Raw genomic sequence first — 19,601 nt, forward strand, 5'->3', positions numbered from 1 at the left:
TGTTCTATGGCCTGTCTTTTGTGGTCTGTTGTTCTCTGCTAGAGCTCACCTTATGCCTAACAGCTTCACTGGCAACTGCCATCATACTCCAAATCCTAGGTCTTTTAGTCTCTTTAGTTCAGCACAATTGTGACAGGTTGGTGTCCGGACATCTGGCTCAGATCTTCGTTATTCCTCAGCTCATTTGGGGCAGTGCACCAGCTCTCCGAGAAGAAAGCAGCCAGTGACAACCAGCACAGGCTACCCAGAATCATGCTGAGTGGAAAGAGATGATGAAACAAGTACACCAGTCAGTGTGAGTCTAGCCATCTGGAAGTTTCTTTCTTGCTCATGTTTCAGGCCTGACCAACAATAATGCCCTTTAAGCAAGAATGGGCAATTCAGCCTACCTGGGACCGTGGAGACAGAGCGAGTTGATTTGGTCGTGACGTGAAGGGCACTGAAGCCGACTGCAGTAGTAGATGGATGGCTTCAGCCTGGGGAGGAGGCAGAATCCTCAGACCTTAAACCTGGAAGGTAAGAATGAGGGGTTATTCAGGCTGAGAAGGGCCCCAGGGATGCTGAACAGAGGGGAGAGCAGCAGGGTGTATTGCCAGTCCCTTCTGGCCAAGGAAAGGAGATGGTCCCTACAGAGCAGGTCCTGTCAGGTTCTCTGACTCCCAGGGGTGCCCATTTCTTGCCAGGAAGCCCTCCAGAATAGGAAGCAGGAAGCACAGGGCTAAGGCCCTTCCTGTGGTTCCTATCTCCTCAAGACTATGGCTAGATGGGTGGAGACTTGGTCTCAACCCGGAACACATGATTTCATGGATCCAGCACTGGTCTTCAGGAGCTTTGTGACATCAGTTTTATGCATCATAGCGCCCACTGTGGATAACGTGACAACAATTGCCAGGAAACGTATCTGAGCAGCTCCTCACAGTGACTGGGTGTCTTGTTCTCACATTCCTGGCTCTTCTCCTTTTCTGCTCATGGTCCTTACTGTCCTCACTGCCGGGCCCCACATGCACATTCCGTGTGTCATTCACATCCTCGAGCACCTGATGAAAATAGAGATCCTGGCGAGAAGCTTTTCTGTTCTTTTCAGGCTGGGTCAAGATTTCCAAGCACAGGTAGACTGTGTACTGGTCCACTGCAGGAAATTAGGGAGGCAGACAAACAATTTTCCGTGCATTTTCCCCTCACACACTCATATAATCTCTTTCATATACCCCTTCCAGTGAATAAAGTCTGAGAACCAGTACCTGGCACACCTGGGATCCCCTGCCTCGACTTTCTGATCCTTTTCCAAATCATAGAGCTGAGAGCAAGCAGTTGTCAGAGTCTAGGACATGAGCCGTGAATGTGCCATCTTGGGTGTTTCTCAGTTTCCTGTATCTACTGCCTCCTTCATATGGTTAAACACTGAGGGCCCAGGTTGCCTCCTGACCTCACAATGATCAGGATGACTAGGAGGCATGACTTAATCATGGGTAACATCTTAGTTGTTCTATGACTTGGGAGCTACTTATTCAGTCTCTCTGGGCGTTTCGTTTCTTGTGTACAATGTGGATGGTAACAATACCTATGATATGGAATCACTATAATGGTGAAGTAAATATATAAATGTACAGACTATGTGGAGAACGTGTGTGTGTGTGTGTTTGTGTTTGTGCGTATATATGTCTTACTATGTAACACGGGTTGAATAGCCCAGGGTGGCCTCAGAGTGACAGATGGCTGTTAGTAGGTTCTTCAAACTGAACTCAGGTCTCTAGCTAATGGCACTATCCAGATCAACAGATATATCTTATTATTATTTCAGATTTTGTTTTTTTTTTAAATTTTAAGTGTGCAGATATTTTCCCTGCGTGTGTGTCTGTGAATATGCCCACTGAGGACATAATATGCTGTCATATGCCATGGAACTGGAATAACAGGCAGTTGTGAGCCACCATTTGGGGTCTTGGGACTGAAGTCAGGTCCTCTGCAAGAGCCATCTCCTCAGCACCTCGTCATCATATATATTTTACTTTTAATTTTTCCTTATTTTTAAATTTTACCTTTATTTCTATCATATTTTCCCCCTTCCCCAACTCCTCCCAACTTGACATCATGCTCTTTCTCTTGCTTAAAACAAACAAAACAGTCTGTTTATAAGTCAAAAACAAAATCATGAAGTCCTATTTATACTAGAAACTACTGGGCATGGGGCCTGTCCTGGGCTGTGTTTGCCATACCCAGTGTAACTCCATTGAGAAAATTGTTTTCATTCTCCAAGCAGCTATCAATCACAAATAGCCACTTGGCTAGGTGTAGGGCTCTGTGACCAGTTCCCCTCCTCCATGCTGAGATTTTATCTGGCTTGAGCTCCTGCGGATCTCTTTAGTGATGTCACAGTCTCTGTGAGGTCCTATGTGCATCAGCTCTGTTGGGTCTGGAGAACAATGTTGCTTTGGAGTCATCCACCTCCTCCGGAGATTCAGATAGATGCAGATTCCATGAGTCTTCACCCATGAGAGAGTGGGCTTTTAGTGGTGCAAGTGCTTTAGAATCACCCCTGTTCATGTAAAATCCTCACCCACAATTTGGTCTGACATGGGTTCCCTGCCCAGGAAAAGTGTCACCAATGCCATCACGGTGCTGTTAATGGGGACCACGGCACATGGTGGAGACTCCTCGTGTGGCAATGGACAGGATTCAGCGAGTGGTAAGTGTAACAGCCTTCAAAGGCCCTGCCCTCATGCTACAGGCCTGGGATGCTCCACACACTCCTCCAACAGTGCGACCTGCTGGGAGCTAAGTGCTCAAGCAGCAGACTTGCAAACTCCACCAACAATCTAAGTAGACTAAACTGAACTGAGGGCAGCAGCTATTCCCAGCAACTAGCAGTAAATGAGTCTAAAGGCAGTGATAGATTCACCACTGTCGCCAGCATCTTTTTCTTCAACTTTAAAGAGAATTACTTATTTTTATTTTACGTGTGTTTGTGTTTGACCTGCATGATACAGGCCTGTGTGAGGGTGCCAGGTCCCCTGGAATTGTAGTGACATAAAGCTGTGAGGTGCCATGTGGGTGCTGGGAATTGAACCCGGGTCCTCTGGAAGAGCAGTCAGTGATGCTAACTGCTGTGCCATCCTCCCAGCCCTCAAACACACTTCTTAAACTCTCTATCTTACTGATAAGGTATTAATGTTCAGAAAATATTCCTCCTTCATTTGCAGTGTTTGATGCATTAACAGCTAACGTATCTGTTGTGACGCTCTAATCTTTATCATTTGCACTCTTATTCCCCTCATATTTTGTTTCTCCAATTCTTATTTTTAACTTGATATGTTTTAGTGATTACAAATTATATGTCCTTAGTATTTTATATTCTACCCAGTATTGCTTTTTGTCCCCTTTTTCCAGAAAGTAAATCTTGATGTTAGGTGTGGTGCCTCACACCTGTAATCCCAGGATCAAGATGGTTTCATATAAGATTGAGGCCAGGCCGTGCCATATAGTGAGGTTCAGTCCAGTATGGGATACAGGGTGAGATCATATGTCAGTAGTAAAACTTTTTAACAATAGAAATTCATTTGCCATTTTCTAGTGTTCTTTATTATACAATACACTATAGTTAATTCATGTGCATATGTGTTAAACATTCCTAAAATATCATAATTTTCTTTTAAACATTCACATATATTTTACATTTTGTGCACATGTTTTTATGCATGTGTGTCACAATATACACGTGGAGGTAGCGGGCAAATTTTAGGAGTCAGTTCTCCCTTTTCAGTGTACCAGGGAGGCAAACTCAGGCCATCTTGGTCCCTGCAAACATCTGTAGGCGCTGGGCCATCCTGCCAGGCCCTGTGTGTATTTTAAAGGAAAAAAAGTGGAAATAGGGAACTTGGTATTAAGATGACATTCAAGCCTTCTGATGGTCTTTATTTGCACAAAAGGATGTTGTTGTTTCTGGTATTCTTTTCCTTCAGCCTGAAGAATTTCTGATTGTTTATATTTGTGTATTTCTGCTTTTTCTCGGGACTCTTACTTTTCTTTCTTTCCTAAAATATCTATGTCACCTTCAGGCATGAAGAATGTTTTCAATGGATAAGAGACTGATTTAACTTTTTCTGTCATCACCCTTTAGAGGAAGTTGATATCTTGATGGGGAAGCTCAGCCAATCACTTTTATCTAGGGTGTGGCTGCTTGGGGCCAGGGAAGAAAACCTGGGAATCTGGGTCAGTTTGCTCTCTTTGGCTCTCTTTGCATGGTGTTCTCCAGACCTGTTTTGGACATGGGAAACTTTACCCCAGTCGTGTGAGTTTCCCCGTTTTCAATTATTAAGTTATATCTGTTGTTTTCAACTGGTTTGCTTAATTCTAGCATACTGGTCGAACAGAACACCACTTCCTTCTAGTCTCCCGGTCACTGATTAGAAAGTCACAGGTTTTTGAATAAAACATGTCATGCTTGATATGCGAACACCTCAAGTGTTGCCATCTTTTCAGTATGTGGTCTTGGGATTGCCGGCTATCCATGTATGCAAATGAGGCTTTCCTACTCTCTCACTCAACACACCCTAAGAAAGCAGGGCTCCCTCGCTACCTCCCTTTCTCCCTCAGTTCCTCCCTCTCACCAAGCCATAATTGTGGCAGCCCCTTGGCCCACATAGTCCTTTCACTGAACAGTCAGACACACTCTTTTTTTTATTTTTGAATTGTGGGTGAAGTCAATTAATTGAGCTCTTAGATTATTATTATTATTAGTTTATTTGTGTGTGTGTGTATGTTTTTTTTTTACATAGAGCTTCCCTGTGTCCCTGGAACTTACTTTGTAGACAAGGCTGGCCTCAGACTCACAGAGATCTAGCTGCCCCTGCCTCTACCTCTGCTTCCTAGTGCCGGAATTAAAGGCCTGTACTAAACACACTCCCCCCCCCTAAGACAGGGTTTCTCTGTGTCTGTTGCTTTGCCTGTCCTAAAACTCACACTGCAGAACAAGGTGGCCTCAAACTCACAGCGATTTGCCTGTTTCTGCCTCTCCTGATTTCTGAGGGCTGAGAACTGAGAATAAAGAAATGTGCTGCCCAAAATATACTGCTGCTGCTGCTGCTGCAATTAAAAAAATAAATTAAAATAAAATAACCTGAGATAAACAAAGAAAAAATGAAAACACCTGTTTTTTCCTTCCTTCCTTTCTTTTTCCTTACTTGTTTTTTTCTGTTTTCTTCTTTTATTATCATTATTATTATTATTATTATTGGTGCAGGGTTTCTCTGTATAATACCTTTAACTCACTATATAAACCAGGCTGTCATCTTGGTAACATTATGGTTTTGTATTATGGTTTTGTTTTTTCTTATTTCTTGTCTGTAAATCAACAAATCAACATTTCTTCTCTCTCTCTCTCTCTCTCTCTCTCTCTCTCTCTCTCTCTCTCTCTCTCTCTCATTTAATTTATGTTTTATTTTATTTTTGGTTTGTGTTCTTGTTTTGATTTTCAAGGAAGGGTTTCTCTGTTGCTTTGGAGCCTTTCTTTGGAACTAGCTCTTGTCAACCAGGCTGGCTGGCCTCAAACTCCCAGAGATCCACCTGCCTCTCTGCCAGATATGGAACCAGTCATCTTGGTTAGTTCAAAAGCCACCCCATAAACACAGACACACAACACACACACACACACACACACACACACGGAGGCACGTCCAGAGAAACATATTTTTTTTTTTTTGGTTTTTCGAGACAGGGTTTCTCTGTGGCTTTGGAGCCTGTCCTGGAACTAGCTCTGTAGACCAGGCTGGTCTCGAACTCACAGAGATCCGCCTGCCTCTGCTTCCCGAGTGCTGGGATTAAAGGCTTGCGCCACCACCGCGCAATGATGCCCCTACTATATAAATGGGTTTCAGAAACCGGCCTTTTGCCACAGTGTCAGAAGCCCAAACTCTGCCTGTGGTCTCAGCTACCTGATAAGCTTCTGTGACTCACGGTGTGTTTTTATTTTTAAGTTTGTTTTTGGTTTATTAGACTTGGTGGTGTTCTCATCTTTGCATGACCCCCCCCCTCGACCCAACATTTAAGTGTCTTTCAACCATTTTAGATCCCTCTGTTGAGAGTTCTCTGTTTAGGTCTGTACTCCATTTTTTAAAATTGGATTATTTGTTCTTTGGATGACCAATTTCTCGAGTTCTTTGTGTATTTTGGAGATTAGTGAAGATCTTTTCCCATTCTGTAAGGCCGTCGTTTTGTCTTGTTGGCCATGTTCTTGCTTTACAGAAGCTTTTCAGTTTCAGGAGGTCTCACTTATTAATTGTTTCTCTCAGTGTCCTTTACATATTTACCTAAACGTGGTATTGCTGGATCTTGAGGAAGGTTGTTTCCTAATTTTCTGAGAAATCGCCACACTGACATCCAAATGGGCTGTACCAGCTTGCATTCCCACCAGCGATTCAGGAGTGTTCCCTTTTCCCCACATCCTCTCCAGCATAAGTTGTCATCAGTGTTTTAGATCTTGGCCATTCTTACAGGTATAAAGTGGAATCTCAGAGCTGTTTTGATTTACATATCTCTGATGACTAAGGGTGTTGAACATTTCCTTAAGTGTCTTTCAGCCATTTTAGATTTTTCGGTTGAGAGTTCTCTGTTTAGGTCTGTACCTCCATGTTGTGAATTGGATTATTTGTTCTTGAGATGACCAATGTCTTGAGTTCTTTGTATATTTTGGAGATCGGACCTCTGTCTGATGTGGGGTTAGTGAAGATCTTTGCCCATTCTGTAAGGCCGTCGTTTTGTCTTGTTGACCATGTCCTTTGCTTTACAGAAGAAGCTTTTCAGTTTCAGGAGGTCCCATTGATTAATTTTGTTTCTCTCAGAGTCTGTGCTACTGGAGTTAGATTTAGGAAGCGGTCTCCTGTGCCGATGCGTTCAAATGCCTTTTTTTTAAAATAAATATTTATTTATTATGTATACAATATTCTTTCTGTGTGTATGTCTGAAGGCCAGAAGAGAGCACCAGACCCTATTACAGATGGTTGTGAGCCACCATGTGGTTGCTGGGAACTGAACTCAGGACCTTTGGAAGAGCAGGCAATGCTCTTAACTGCTGAGCCATCTCTCCAGCCTCCGTTCAAATGCTTTTGATATTTTTATTTTTATATTTTTTTTATTGTGGATGAGGTCAATTATTTGAACTCTCAAATATTTTTATTGTTATTATCTGTTTGTTTATTTGTGGTTTTGCAACACGGGGTTTCCTTGTGTATCCTTGTATGCCCTGGGACTCACTTTGTAAACAAGACTGGCCTCAGATTCACAGAGATCCGCCTGCCTCCGCCTTCTAGTGATGGCATTAAAGGCTTACACTAAACACATTTTTTTTGAAAACAGGGTTTTCCTGTGTCACTTTGCTTGTCCTGAATCTCAATCTGCAGGACAAAGTAGCCTTAAACTCACAGTGATCTGCCTGCTTTGGTCTCCGTGATCTTGGAGGTGTTTTATCATCTATCTATCTATCTATCCATCTATCTATCTATCTATTCATTCATTTATTAGTTTATTTATTTATTTTTTTGTTTTCTGAGACAGGGTTTCTCTCTAGCTTTCCTTCTTGCTTGCTTGCTTGATTTCTTTGCTTTCTTGCTCTCTTGGTTTTTTTCCCCTTCTTTTATTAGTTAGTTCTTGAGGCACGGTTTCTCTGTGTAACAGCCCTAGCTGTTCTCTCTCTCTCTCTCTCTCTCTCTCTCTCTCTCTCTCTCTCTCTCTCTCTCTCTCGAATATGTTTGGTTTTGTGTTTTGCTTTATGAGACAGGGTTTCTCTGCTGCTTTGGAGACTGTTGTTAAAACTAGCTCCTTTCTTGTAGACCAGGCTGTCCTAAAACTCCCAATGATCCTGTTTCTGTTAAATATGGAGCCAGTGCTCTTGAATGCCTTTGTCTGGTGAGGTCAAAAGCCACCCCCCCAAAACCCTCCCCCCCACAACACACACACAAACCAAACACAGGCACAGGCACAACCAGAGACACATAAATAAACTTTTAAATTAAGAAGAGCCTGGAGAGCTAGTTTCGCAGCTCTTCCAGAGAAATTGGGTTCAATTCCCAGCACCTGCATGGCAGCTCATAGTGATTGTAAATTCAGTTTCTGGGTGATCTGACATCTTCAGACCATTGCACATAAAATAAAGTTAAGAAAATCATAAAAAAATTCCTTAAGAAATTGAAATTTAACTAAGTCCTACACAATTGGAAACACTCTCAAATAAAAGTAAAATAAATGGAAAAGAATGCAGTGCTAAGTGCAGTTATGAAAATGTTTTGAAATGTGATACCTTCCCTGTCTCCCCCACATACACAAGCCACACTGAGAGATTTAAATAAAATCTGGGTAATCATTTATGTATCTGGCCTATGTCAGAGGGGCAGGGGAAGCTGAAGCCTTGTCCTTTGGGCTCCAGGTTCTCAGTACTGCATCAAAAACTCGAGTGTATAGTGAGCGCATGTCTGTCCTGCCGGCAGCACTCAGGAACTGGGAATACAAGGATCAGGAGATCATCTTCAACAACCCAGCAAGTGCAAACCATCCTGGTGGGAAAGAGACCCTCAAAAAGAAATTAATAAAATGACATTTTTATTTTTTTCTGTCGGAAGTGAAAATGTTCCAAATAATTCACTGCATCAGTATTCCTGGAAATGATATCAAAGTCAGAATTTTTCTTTTTTTAACATATTATTTCATCCTTATTATTTTCATTTTTATTTTTTTGGTTTTTCGAGACAGGGTTTCTCTGTGGTTTTGGAGCCTGTCCTGGAACTAGCTCTTGTAGACCAGGCTGGTCTCAAAATCACAGAGATCCGCCTGCCTCTGCCTCCCAAGTGCTGGGATTAAAGGCGTGCGCCACCACTGCCTGGCGTAAATCAGAATTTTTCATATTATTCCATGGCTGTTGTAATTTTCTCTGTGGCAGACAGAGGCAAGCAGATCTCTGTGAGTTTGAGGCCAGCCTGGTCGTCTACAGTTCCAGGACAGGTGCCAAAGCTACAGAGAATCCTTGTCTCAGAAAACCAAAAAAAAAAAAAAAATTTTTTTTCTCTGCGCCTCACGTGTCGTGTGTCTTTCTCTAAGCAGGCCCAGGAATCCTAAGCGCCTGTAGGTGATCTAGGAAATCTCCTGTGGCAGGGGCCCTGGCCTCCACTCCTGGCCCCTGAGGGCACCTGGTAAAAGTGAGAAGGCAGATTTCAGTGACTAGTAAAGTTCAAGGTCACCAGCCCTTCCCAACAGCTAGAACCTTTAAAGGGTGAGGCTACAATTTAATTGGCCTGCTTAGATATGGATATTTTTGTTGTGGTTCTTGTTTTACAGGGCAGGAACAGACATCCAAGTGGGAATTATTCCACGGCTGTTTTAATTTTCTCAGACTCGGTATTTAGTATGAGAAGTGGGGTGTGGGGTTGTACAAACACAACTACTGAAAAAGAACCCTAAGAAAGCAGGCCTCCCTCCCTCCCTCCCTTCCTCCCTCCCCCAGTTCCTCCCTCTCACCAAGCCACAATTGTGGCAGCCCCTTGGCCCACATAGTCCTTTCACTGATCAGTCAGACACACTCTTTTTTTATTTTTGAATTTTGGGTGAAGTCAATTAATTGACCTCTTAGATTATTATTATTATTAGTTTATTTGTGTGTTTTGTTTTGTTTTTTTACATAGAGGTTCCCTGTGTCCCTGGAACTCACTTTGTAGACAAGGCTGGCCTCAGACTCACAGAGATCTAGCTGCCCCTGCCTCTACCTCTGATTCCTAGTGCCGGAATTAAAGGCCTGTACTAAACACACTTTTCCCCCCTAAGAAAGGGTTTCTCTGTGTCTGTCGCTTTGCCTGTCCTAAAACTCACACTGCAGAACAAGGTGGCCTCAAACTCACAGCGATTTGCCTGTTTCTGCCTCTCCTGATTTCTGAGGGCTGAGAACTGAGAATAAAGAAATGTGCTACCCAAAATATACTGCTGCTGCTGCTGCTGCTGCTGCTGCTGCTGCAATTAAAAAAATAAATTAAAATAAAATAACCTGAGATAAACAAAGAAAAAATGAAAACACCTGTTTTTTCCTTCCTTCCTTTCTTTTTCCTTACTTGTTTTTTTTTGTTTTCTTCTTTTATTATTATTATTATTATTATTATTATTATTATTATTATTATTATTGGTGCAGGGTTTCTCTGTATAATACCTTTAACTCACTATATAAACCAGGCTGTCATCTTGGTAACATTATGGTTTTGTATTATGGTTTTGTTTTTTCTTATTTCTTGTCTGTAAATCAACAAATCAACATTTCTTTTCTCTCTCTCTCTCTCTCTCTCTCTCTCTCTCTCTCTCATTTAATTTATGTTTTATTTTATTTTTGGTTTGTGTTCTTGTTTTGATTTTCAAGGAAGGGTTTCTCTGTTGCTTTGGAGCCTGTCTTTGGAACTAGCTCTTGTCAACCAGGCTGGCTGGCCTCAAACTCCCAGAGATTCACCTGCCTCTCTGCCAGATATGGAACCAGTCATCTTGGTTAGTTCAAAAGCCACCCCATAAACACACACACACACACACACACACACGCACACACACACACACAGAGGCACACCCAGAGAAACTTTTTTTTTTTTGGTTTTTCGAGACAGGGTTTCTCTGTGGCTTTGGAGCCTGTCCTGGAACTAGCTCTGTAGACCAGGCTGGTCTCGAACTCACAGAGATCTGCCTGCCTCTGCTTCCCGAGTGCTGGGATTAAAGGCTTGCGCCACCACCGCCCTGCGATGCCCCTTCTATAAAAATGGGTTTCAGAAACCGGCCTTTTGCCACAGTGTCAGAAGCCCAAACTCTGCCTGTGGTCTCAGCTACCTGATAAGCTTCTGTGACTCGCAGTGTGTTTTTATTTTTAAGTTTGTTTTTGGTTTATTAGACTTGGTGGTGTTCTCATCTTTGCATGACCCCCCCCCTCGACCCAACATTTAAGTGTCTTTCAACCATTTTAGATCCCTCTGTTGAGAGTTCTCTATTTAGGTCTGTACTCCATTTTTTAAAATTGGATTATTTGTTCTTTGGATGACCAATTTCTCGAGTTCTTTGTGTATTTTGGAGATTAGTGAAGATCTTTTCCCATTCAGTAAGGCCGTCGTTTTGTCTTGTTGGCCATGTTCTTTGCTTTACAGAAGCTTTTCAGTTTCAGGAGGTCTCACTTATTAATTGTTTCTCTCAGTGTCTGTGCTTCTGGGGTTCTATTTACCAAGCGTTCTCCTGTGTCAATGTGTTCAAGTGCATTTGATATTTTTATTTTTATATTCTTTTATTGTGGATGAAGTCAATTATTTGAACTCTCAAATATTTTTATTGTTATTATCTCTCTATTTGTTTGCTTATTTGTGGTTGTTCAACTTAAGGTTCGTTGTGTACCCTTGTATGCCCTGGGACTCACTTTGTAGACAAGACTGGCCTCAGACTCACAGAGATCACAGAGAGTGATCTTCCTCTGCCTCCTAGTGCTGAGATTAAAGGCATGCACTAAACACCTTTTTTATATATTTATTTTCCTAATAATTTATTTATTTTCATTTTACTGGCATTGGTGTTTTGCCTGCATGTATGTCTATCTGAGGGTGTCAGATCTTGGAGTTACCGACAGCTGTTGACTGCCATGTGGGTGGTAAGGAATTGAACCTGGGTCCTCTGGAAGAGCAGTCAGAACTCTTAACCACAGAGCCATCTCTCTCCAGCCCTCACCTTTTTTTTTTTTAAAACGGGGTTTCTCTGTGTCACTTTGCCTGTCCTGAATCTCAATCTGCAGAACAAGGGAGCCTTAAACTCACAGTGATCTGCCTGCCTTGGTCTCCCTGATCTTGGAGGTGTTTTTATCATCCCTCTGTCTGGCTATCTAGCTATCTATCCATTCATTTAATTTTTTTTTGTTTGTTTTCTGAGACAGGATTTTTCTCTAGCTTTGGAGTCTGTCCTGGGTTCAGACCTGGTCACAGCTGTACCTGGAAACAAACAAAAACAAAAACAAAGCAAAGCAAAGCAAAAGCCAGGCAGGACTGTATGGTTGACCTTCCCTTTCCCCCTCCCCCATGGGCTCCTCAGAGGTGGTGAGGCCTCCTGCAGGGAATCCACAGAGCCTCTGCCCAAGGCTCTCCAGGGAACCCACTCTCTCCCTTTCCCCCAGCCCCAGGGCTGCCGGCCACATCTATCTCAGGCATATGTGGCGGGCACTCTGGCTATCCGGGACGTGACAGACACACAGAAGCAGGGAGGAATGGTGCCCACTCTCTCACTAGATGCAGGCATGCAGGAGGAACAATGAAAGAATGAGAACTGGAGAGATGGAATTTCTGGAATGTCCAGAAACCACATGGTGGGGATCTAGTGCCCTCTTCTGGTGACAGGGAGTACAGCACAGATTTGGGTTCTTGTGCTCCTGAGACCTACCCCAATTTAATAGTGACATTATCCTATCATACCCTATGTATCACATATAGGCTTGCTTGATATCACACACATACACTGCCTGCGTTTCTGCCTGACCCCTGTGAGAGAGCCTGGTACCTTCAGAAGACCAGAAGATGGGGTGTGGGTCTGTCTGTCTGTCTATCTGTCCATCTATTCTTCCATAAAGTATTTATTCCTTTTTTGTTTGTTTTGTGACAGGGTTTCTCTCTAGTTCGCTCTAATTGAGTCAGTCCTGGAACTAGCTCTTGGAGACCAGAACGAGTGTTGGAATTAAAGGCGTGTACCACCATTACCCGGTTAGAAGTCTTTTTAAAAAGTAGGCAATCAGAGCTACAAATTTCCTCATAGGACTGATTTTACTGTGTGCCAGGGTTTGTGTAGGGTTTTGCTTTCATTTTCTTGAGTGAATCTCCCCCACCCCCGTCTCTCTTATTCTAGAGATCTGTTTTGTCTTCCATGAGCTCTGAGGGGCACTTGGCTTGAGTGTGATCCACACACAGACTTACTATTAAGGAAAGTTCAAGATCAAGATCCTTTCCTAACTCTGTGACCTTGCAACAGAGAAGTTTCAAGGGGTGTGAAGGGTATGCCTACTGACACTGGAATTAATTTGATCTGCTAGGCAGCAAATGCTATGGATTGTGTATGTGTGTGTCTCTGTTAGTTTAGGTGTCTTTCCAGTCAACGTTGGTGTAATTACCGTGCGTCTCTATATTCAGTGCTGTGATCCTTTCAAATGGTTGTGAAGGGAGCCCTAGCCTAGGAATGACTTCAGTGAGGCGTTATTTTCCTTTCCTAACTCTGTGACCTTGCAACAGAGAAGTTTCAAAGGGTGTGAAGGGTGTGCCTACAGCTCCACTGGCCTTCCTCGACAGCTGTTGCCTTTCCTGTCAACATTCTTGTTGGAGTTGGGAAATTGCTGATTTGAACTCAGCCAATTTCATGGAATAGCCCTGGCTGTCCCGGAACTCATTTTTATAGACCAGGCTGTCCTTTTGGTGACGTTCTATTGTAGTAATAGGGGGCGGCGGCGGGGCTGCGTCCCCAAACACCCCAGCCGCCTGCCCTGCCCGGCTAGTTTTACCCGAAATAATTACACAGACACTGTATTCTGTGGAGTCTGACCTCACTTCCTCTTCCTCCCGGCATTCTGTTCTGTTTACTCCACCCACAGGGCCAAACAGTTTCTTTATTGCTTAACCAATGAAATCAACAGATTGATATGACACTCCCACATCATTCTATTTTTTTTTCTTCCTCTTATTTTTCTATCTGCAGTCAACATTGGTGTAAGGTCTGGGCACCTGTATATTCACTGCTCTGATTCTTCTCTCCTTCCTTCCTTCCTTCCTTCCTTCCTTCCTTCCTTCCTTCCTTTCTTCCTTTCTTTCATATGTCTGCCCACTCACGAAAACCCAAAAATTTCTAGCCTCCCAACGCAATTAAAAATAACTAAAATTTTAGTAAACTGGCATTTAAAAAAGGAAGGCAGGCAGGCAGGCCTGGATGGTGGTTGTGAAGGGAGCCCTGGCCTAGTCGTATCCTCTGCCATGACTGTAACTCAGGAGCTCTAAAGGGTCTGAGAAGCTGCTTTCATGCTTCTGCTGCTGGGTATTTATTTATTTATTTATTTATTTATTTATTTATTTATTTATTTATTTATTTATCTGGCTTATGTGGGAGGGGAAGGGAAAGCCAAAGCCTTGTCCTATGGGCTCCACGCTCTCAGTAGTGTCTCATAAACTCGAGTGTGAGGGCCCATGTCTGTCATGTCAGCAGCACTCAGAAACTGAAAACACGAGGATCAGGAGATCATCTTCAGCAACTCAGCAAGTGCGAACCATCGTGGTGGGGAAACAGACCCTCTCCAAGAAATGACTAAAGTGACCTGTTTATTTTTTCTGTTCTAAGTGAAAATGTTCACAACACATCACTATGACGATATTATTCCCAGAAATGAAATCCGAGTGGGATTTTTGAAACACTATTTTTATTTCATTATTATTATTGTTTTTTTTAAAAAAAAACTATTCCACGTCTGTTTTAATTTTCTCTGACTCGGTATTTAGTCTGAGAAGTGTGGGCTGAGGGCGTGGGGAGTGGGGTGAAAAAAAAGAACCACAAGCAAGCAAGCAGTGGCCATGGTGAAAGGAGACCTTAGATGGCAGGGAACTGCCGTTGCCGCCTCCCTCCCTCCCTTCCTCCCTCGGTCCCTCCCTCTCACCATGCCCTAATGGTTGCAGAAGCCCCTGGCCCATCTAGTCCTGTCACCGATCTGTCAGACACGCTCTTTGTTTTCCCGTGAGCGAGCGAGCGAGCATTCGATTCGCCTGCTTTCCTAGCTGCCCGGCCCGCCGTTCACCGTGTTCGGGGGTGGGATGGGGAAGGGTGGGGGAACCGACAGGGGAGTTCCCTGTCCTGTTGTGGGCCCGTGCCACCTCCGGGCGTGAGCGTGGAAGGACGCTGTCACGCCAGAGAAGGTGAAGATGCCGCCGCCGCGACCGCGGCCGAACGAGCGAGCGATCTATGGCGGTCGGTTGTCGGGCGCCCCCTAGCGGTGGCCTTCTGCAACGCTCCTGGTCCTCGGTCGTTGACGAGGACGGGGCGAAATGGCTTTTGTGAGGCGGAAAGAGTGATGAGAGTCCCGGCCCGGCAGGCGGGTGTGTCCCGGAGTCGGTGTCGTGCTTGGGGACGGTCTCTGTGTAGGAGGTTGTGCCGGAAGAGTCACCCATGGGTGTGTGCGTTGGGGATGGAACCCAGTGACGGGACCAGCTGGAGAGGGTGCTGGGAGACTTGAGCGGGTGGACCAGAAGGCTTCAGTCGTTCGCATACCCCCGCTAGGTGTCGGGTTCACCCGGGCCCAGGATCGGTGAAATACCTCGGCTTTAAAAGTTGCTTTTCCCTTGCTTTTTCTCTCTTCTTCTTCCTCTTGCCATAATGGCTCCCTCAATCAATCTATCTCTTTCCTTGCTCTCATCTCTGACCTTCCTCCATCTCAATGATCCCATTTCCTCAAGCTTTTTTTGATGTGTTCTTGGATCAGTTTGATGCATTCTGTTAATTATGTTTGCATCTTTGTTCATAAGTGAGAGTAGTTTGTAATTCTCTTTCTTTGTTCTAATATTGTGGAGTCAGGCTTTTGTAGTATGATCTAAGGATTCTCTGGATTTCCTTGATGTCTGTTGTCATTTATCCCTTTTCATTTCTGACTGTGTTAATTTGGATTTTCTATCTCTGCTTTTTTATTAGTTTGCGTAAGAGTTTGGATAAGTGTTTCTCCACTTTCTTTATGTGCCATGAACTTTCTTCTTAGCACTGAATTCATAGTGTCCCATAGGTTTGTGTACTTTGTGGCTTCATTTTTGTTTAATTTTAGGAAGTCTTTAATTTCTTTCTTATTTCTTTTTTGACCCAGGGGTGGTTCAATAGTTTACTTTTCAATTTCCATGAATTTGTATGATTTCTCGTAGTATTGTTGTTAATTTCTAACTTTAAACCTGGTGATCCAATAAGACACATAGGGTTACTCCAATTTTTTCATATCTGCAGATGTTTGATTTGCTATGGAGTATGTGGTCATTCTTAGAGAAGGTTCTGAGGTGCTGAGAAGAAGGTATAATTTTGCGTTTAGGTGAAATGTTCTGTACATGTCTGTTAATTCCTTTTCATCTATGCCATCTGTTAGTTTCCTCATTTCTCTGTGAATTTTTTTGTCTGGTAGACCAAACTAACATTGTGGTTAGTGGAATGTAGAAGTCTCCACTAGCAGTGTGCGGATTTTGATGTATGTTTTAAGCTTTAGTAATGTTTCTTTCTTTCTTTCTTTCTTTCTTTCTTTCTTTCTTTCTTTTTTTTTTTTTTTTTTTTTGGTTTTTCGAGACAGGGTTTCTCTGTGGTTTTGGAGCCTGTCCTGGAACTAGCTCTTGTAGACCAGGCTGGTCTCGAACTCACAGAGATCTGCCTGCCTCTGCCTCCCGAGTGCTAGGATTAAAGGCGTGCGCCACCACCGCCCGGCTAGTAATGTTTCTTTTACATATGTGAGTGCTCTTGTATTAGGGGCATAAATGTTAAGGATTGAGACTTCAGTTTGATAGATTTATCTTGTTATGAGTATAAACTGTCTTTCTTCATCTCTTCTTATTTATTTCATTTTGAAATCTAATGTTAGATATTAGGATAGCTACACCTTTTTTTTTAGGTGCAATTAATCGGAAAACCTTTTCCTAATCCTTTACTCTGAGGAAATGTCTGTCTTTGAGGTTGAGGTGTGTTTCTTGTATACAGCAGAAAGCTGGCTCTTGTTTTCCTATCCATTTTCTTAGCCTGGGTCCTTTTATAGGTGAGTTGGGACCATTGATATTAAGTGCTATTAATGTCCAGTGGTTGTTAATACCTGTTCTGTTTCATTGAGAGTGGTTGTGTGTTTCCCTTCCTTTGGTTTTGCTGATGTGAGGTTATCTGTTGCTTGATTATTTTGTGTGTGAAGTGAGCTTCCTTGGGTTGGGGTTTTCCTTCTAGTACTTTCTGTAATGCTGGGTTTGTGATATATATTGTGCAAATCTGGTTTTGTCATGGATTATCTTGTTTCCTCCATCGATGGTGATGGAAATGTTTGCTGGGTATAGATATCTGTGCTTGCATCTGTGGTCTCTTAGTGTCTGCAGCATATCTGACCAGGGCCTTCTTGCTTTCTTGGTTTCCATTGAGAAGTCAGGTGTCATTCTGATAGGTCTACCTTTATATGTTACTTGACCTTTTCCCTTTGCTGCTCATAATATTCTGTCTTTAGTCTATATGTTTTGTGTTTTAATTATTATATGGTGAGTGGACTTTATTTTTATCCAGTCTATCTTGTGTTCTGTAAGCTTCTTCGATCTTTGTAGGGCTATCTTTCCTTAAGTTTGTATCATTTTGTTTAATGTGTTTTCTTTGAGCTGGAGTTCTCCTTCTATCCCTATCATTCTTAGGTTTTGAGTTTTGATGTTTTCCCAGATTTCCTGGATGTTTTGTGTTAAGTATTTGTTAGATTTAATGTTTTCTTTGGCTGATGAATTTATTTCATATAGCTATGTTCAACCCCTGAGATTCTCTCTTCCATCTTTTCTATTCTGTTGATGCAATTCTTACAGTGGCTGTCTGAGTCTCTGGGAACTGTTCTTGGTCTGCTCTGTGTCTCATGCTCTCTTGCTCTGTTCTCCTGGGTTGCTCTCACAGCTTGTGCTTTAGAGTTCTGCTCTTCCAGAGGTCCTGAGTTCAATTCCCAGCAAACACATGGTGGCTCACAACCATCTGAAAAGAGATCTGGCGCCCTCCTATGGCATGTTAGTATAAACGGAGGCAGAAAGTTGTATACATAATAAATTAATCTTTAAAAAAAATAAAGAGGGAAACTGACAATAAAATACTTTAAAAGAAGGTTGACCATTTAACTTCTGAACAGGTTGTTAGTGGTAGTTAAGATGACTATAGTGATTAAGAATGTTAATAGGTATTTGATAAACCGATCTAGGTTTGGGTCTGAGTGTATATATCATATAGAAAATTCTATAATCGATCTAGGTTTGGGTCTGAGTGTATATATCATATAGAAAATTCTATAATTGATCATGTGACGAATAGGGCTACAGGTAAGAAAACGATTGAGAAAAGGTCAAATTTTAGGCTTAGTGAGAGTTTAACAGCTCTTGCATGCTTTCTGGGTAAATAAGGATATTTATATCCTATCTTCAGATTCACAGTCTGGTATTTTTTTAAACTATATTAATATAGTGTGGAGCCCATAATTAGCTTAGGGTTAATAGTAAGTAGGACGAGAGGTAAAATATGGATAGCTATGAGTGTCGATTCTCGTGTGTGTGAAGGTTGTAAGTTATTTATATGGTTGGTTAGTTTACCCCGTTGTGTGGTGACAATTATGTAGATCGAGTAAAGGGAGGTAACAGGGATGTTTGTTCCTAGTAGAATAATGGATGGATTTGATCAAGAGAATAAGGAGATTGTAATTATTAGTTCTCCAATTCAATTGATTGTTGGTGGTAGGGCAAGATTAGCTAAGCTTGCTATGATTCATCATGTGGCCATTAGAGGGAATCCTATTTGTAGACCTCGGGCTATGATTATTGTTGGACTATGGATGCATTCATAGTTTGTGTTTGCTAGACAGAACAATAGGGAGGATGTTAAACCATGGGCAATTATTAATGCTGTAGCTCCCATAAAACTTCATGGGGTTTGGATTATGATGGCGGCCATGACTAGGGCCATATGGCTGACTGAAGAATAAGGGATGAGAGGTCCATCTGTCGGAGGCAGATGGAGCTGGTTATAATTATTCCTCATAGTGACAATAGGATAAAAGGACAGGCTATATATCTAGTTACTGGGTCTAGAATTGTAGAGATTCATATGCCATATCCCCCTAGCTTTAGTAGAATTGCTGCGAGGATCATAGATCCTGCAATGGGGGCCTCGACATGGGCTTTAGGGAGTCCTAGGTGGACTCCATATAGGGGTAGTTTAACTATAATTATATAATTATATAATAATACAAGCTAGTCATAGGATGATATTAGACCATGTTTGGTTGATTGGTGAGGAGTTTTTTAGTGTTATTAGGGTAAGGTTTAATGTTCCTGTTGAGTTTTGAATGCAGATTAAGGCAATTACTAGGGTGATGGATCCTACTCAGGTGTAAAATAAGAAGTAAATCCCTGCGTTAATTCGTTCTGTTTGGTTCCCTCATCGTGTCATAATAATAAGGGTTGGAATGAGGGTGGCTTCAAATGGGACATAGAATATGATGAGTTCATTGGCAGAGAATGTCATGATAAGTAGAGTTTGGAGGTACACTAGTAGGGAAATGTTTAGTTTTTTGATATGATTTTAGCTGGCCAGGAGTATTCGTGGAAGTTGTTAGGACTAGAAGTGGGACAGATAAGGGGTCTGCGGAGAATATGGTAGAGAAGCTCAGGCTGTTTTTGTTGTTTTGTCATAAAAGGTTAATAGAGACAAGGTTAATTAGAAGGCTATAGGTTGTCACCATTGATCCATACTTTTTTGTCACTTGAAAGTCAGGTTAGGGGTAATAGTATGAATGATAGGAAAATAATTTTTAGCATTGTAGAAGGTTTAGGTTATGTACGAAATCAGAGCCATAGGTGTTT

At 42.4% G+C, this 19,601-nt stretch overlaps 1 protein-coding gene across 10 annotated transcripts in view; it reads left to right on the forward strand.

Annotated features, from left to right (window-relative positions):
- The window catches only part of LOC142837201 (serine/threonine-protein kinase DCLK2-like), a 136,734-nt gene that overhangs the window by 107,831 nt on the left and 9,302 nt on the right, over window positions 1-19,601 (forward strand). For 8 of the 10 annotated variants that reach the window (XR_012908210.1, XR_012908209.1, XR_012908211.1 and 5 more), the window contains one exon: window positions 340-516. The gene's annotated coding sequence lies outside the window, so the exon portion shown is untranslated. Of the gene's footprint in view, window positions 1-339; window positions 517-1,217; window positions 2,269-2,591; window positions 2,682-19,601 lie in introns of those variants that run through there. The other 2 variants (XM_075952179.1, XM_075952180.1) reach the window with 2 other exon arrangements.

Source organism: Microtus pennsylvanicus, chromosome 17 (genome assembly GCF_037038515.1).
Source record: "Microtus pennsylvanicus isolate mMicPen1 chromosome 17, mMicPen1.hap1, whole genome shotgun sequence".
Classification (NCBI taxonomy): Eukaryota; Metazoa; Chordata; class Mammalia; order Rodentia; family Cricetidae; genus Microtus; species Microtus pennsylvanicus.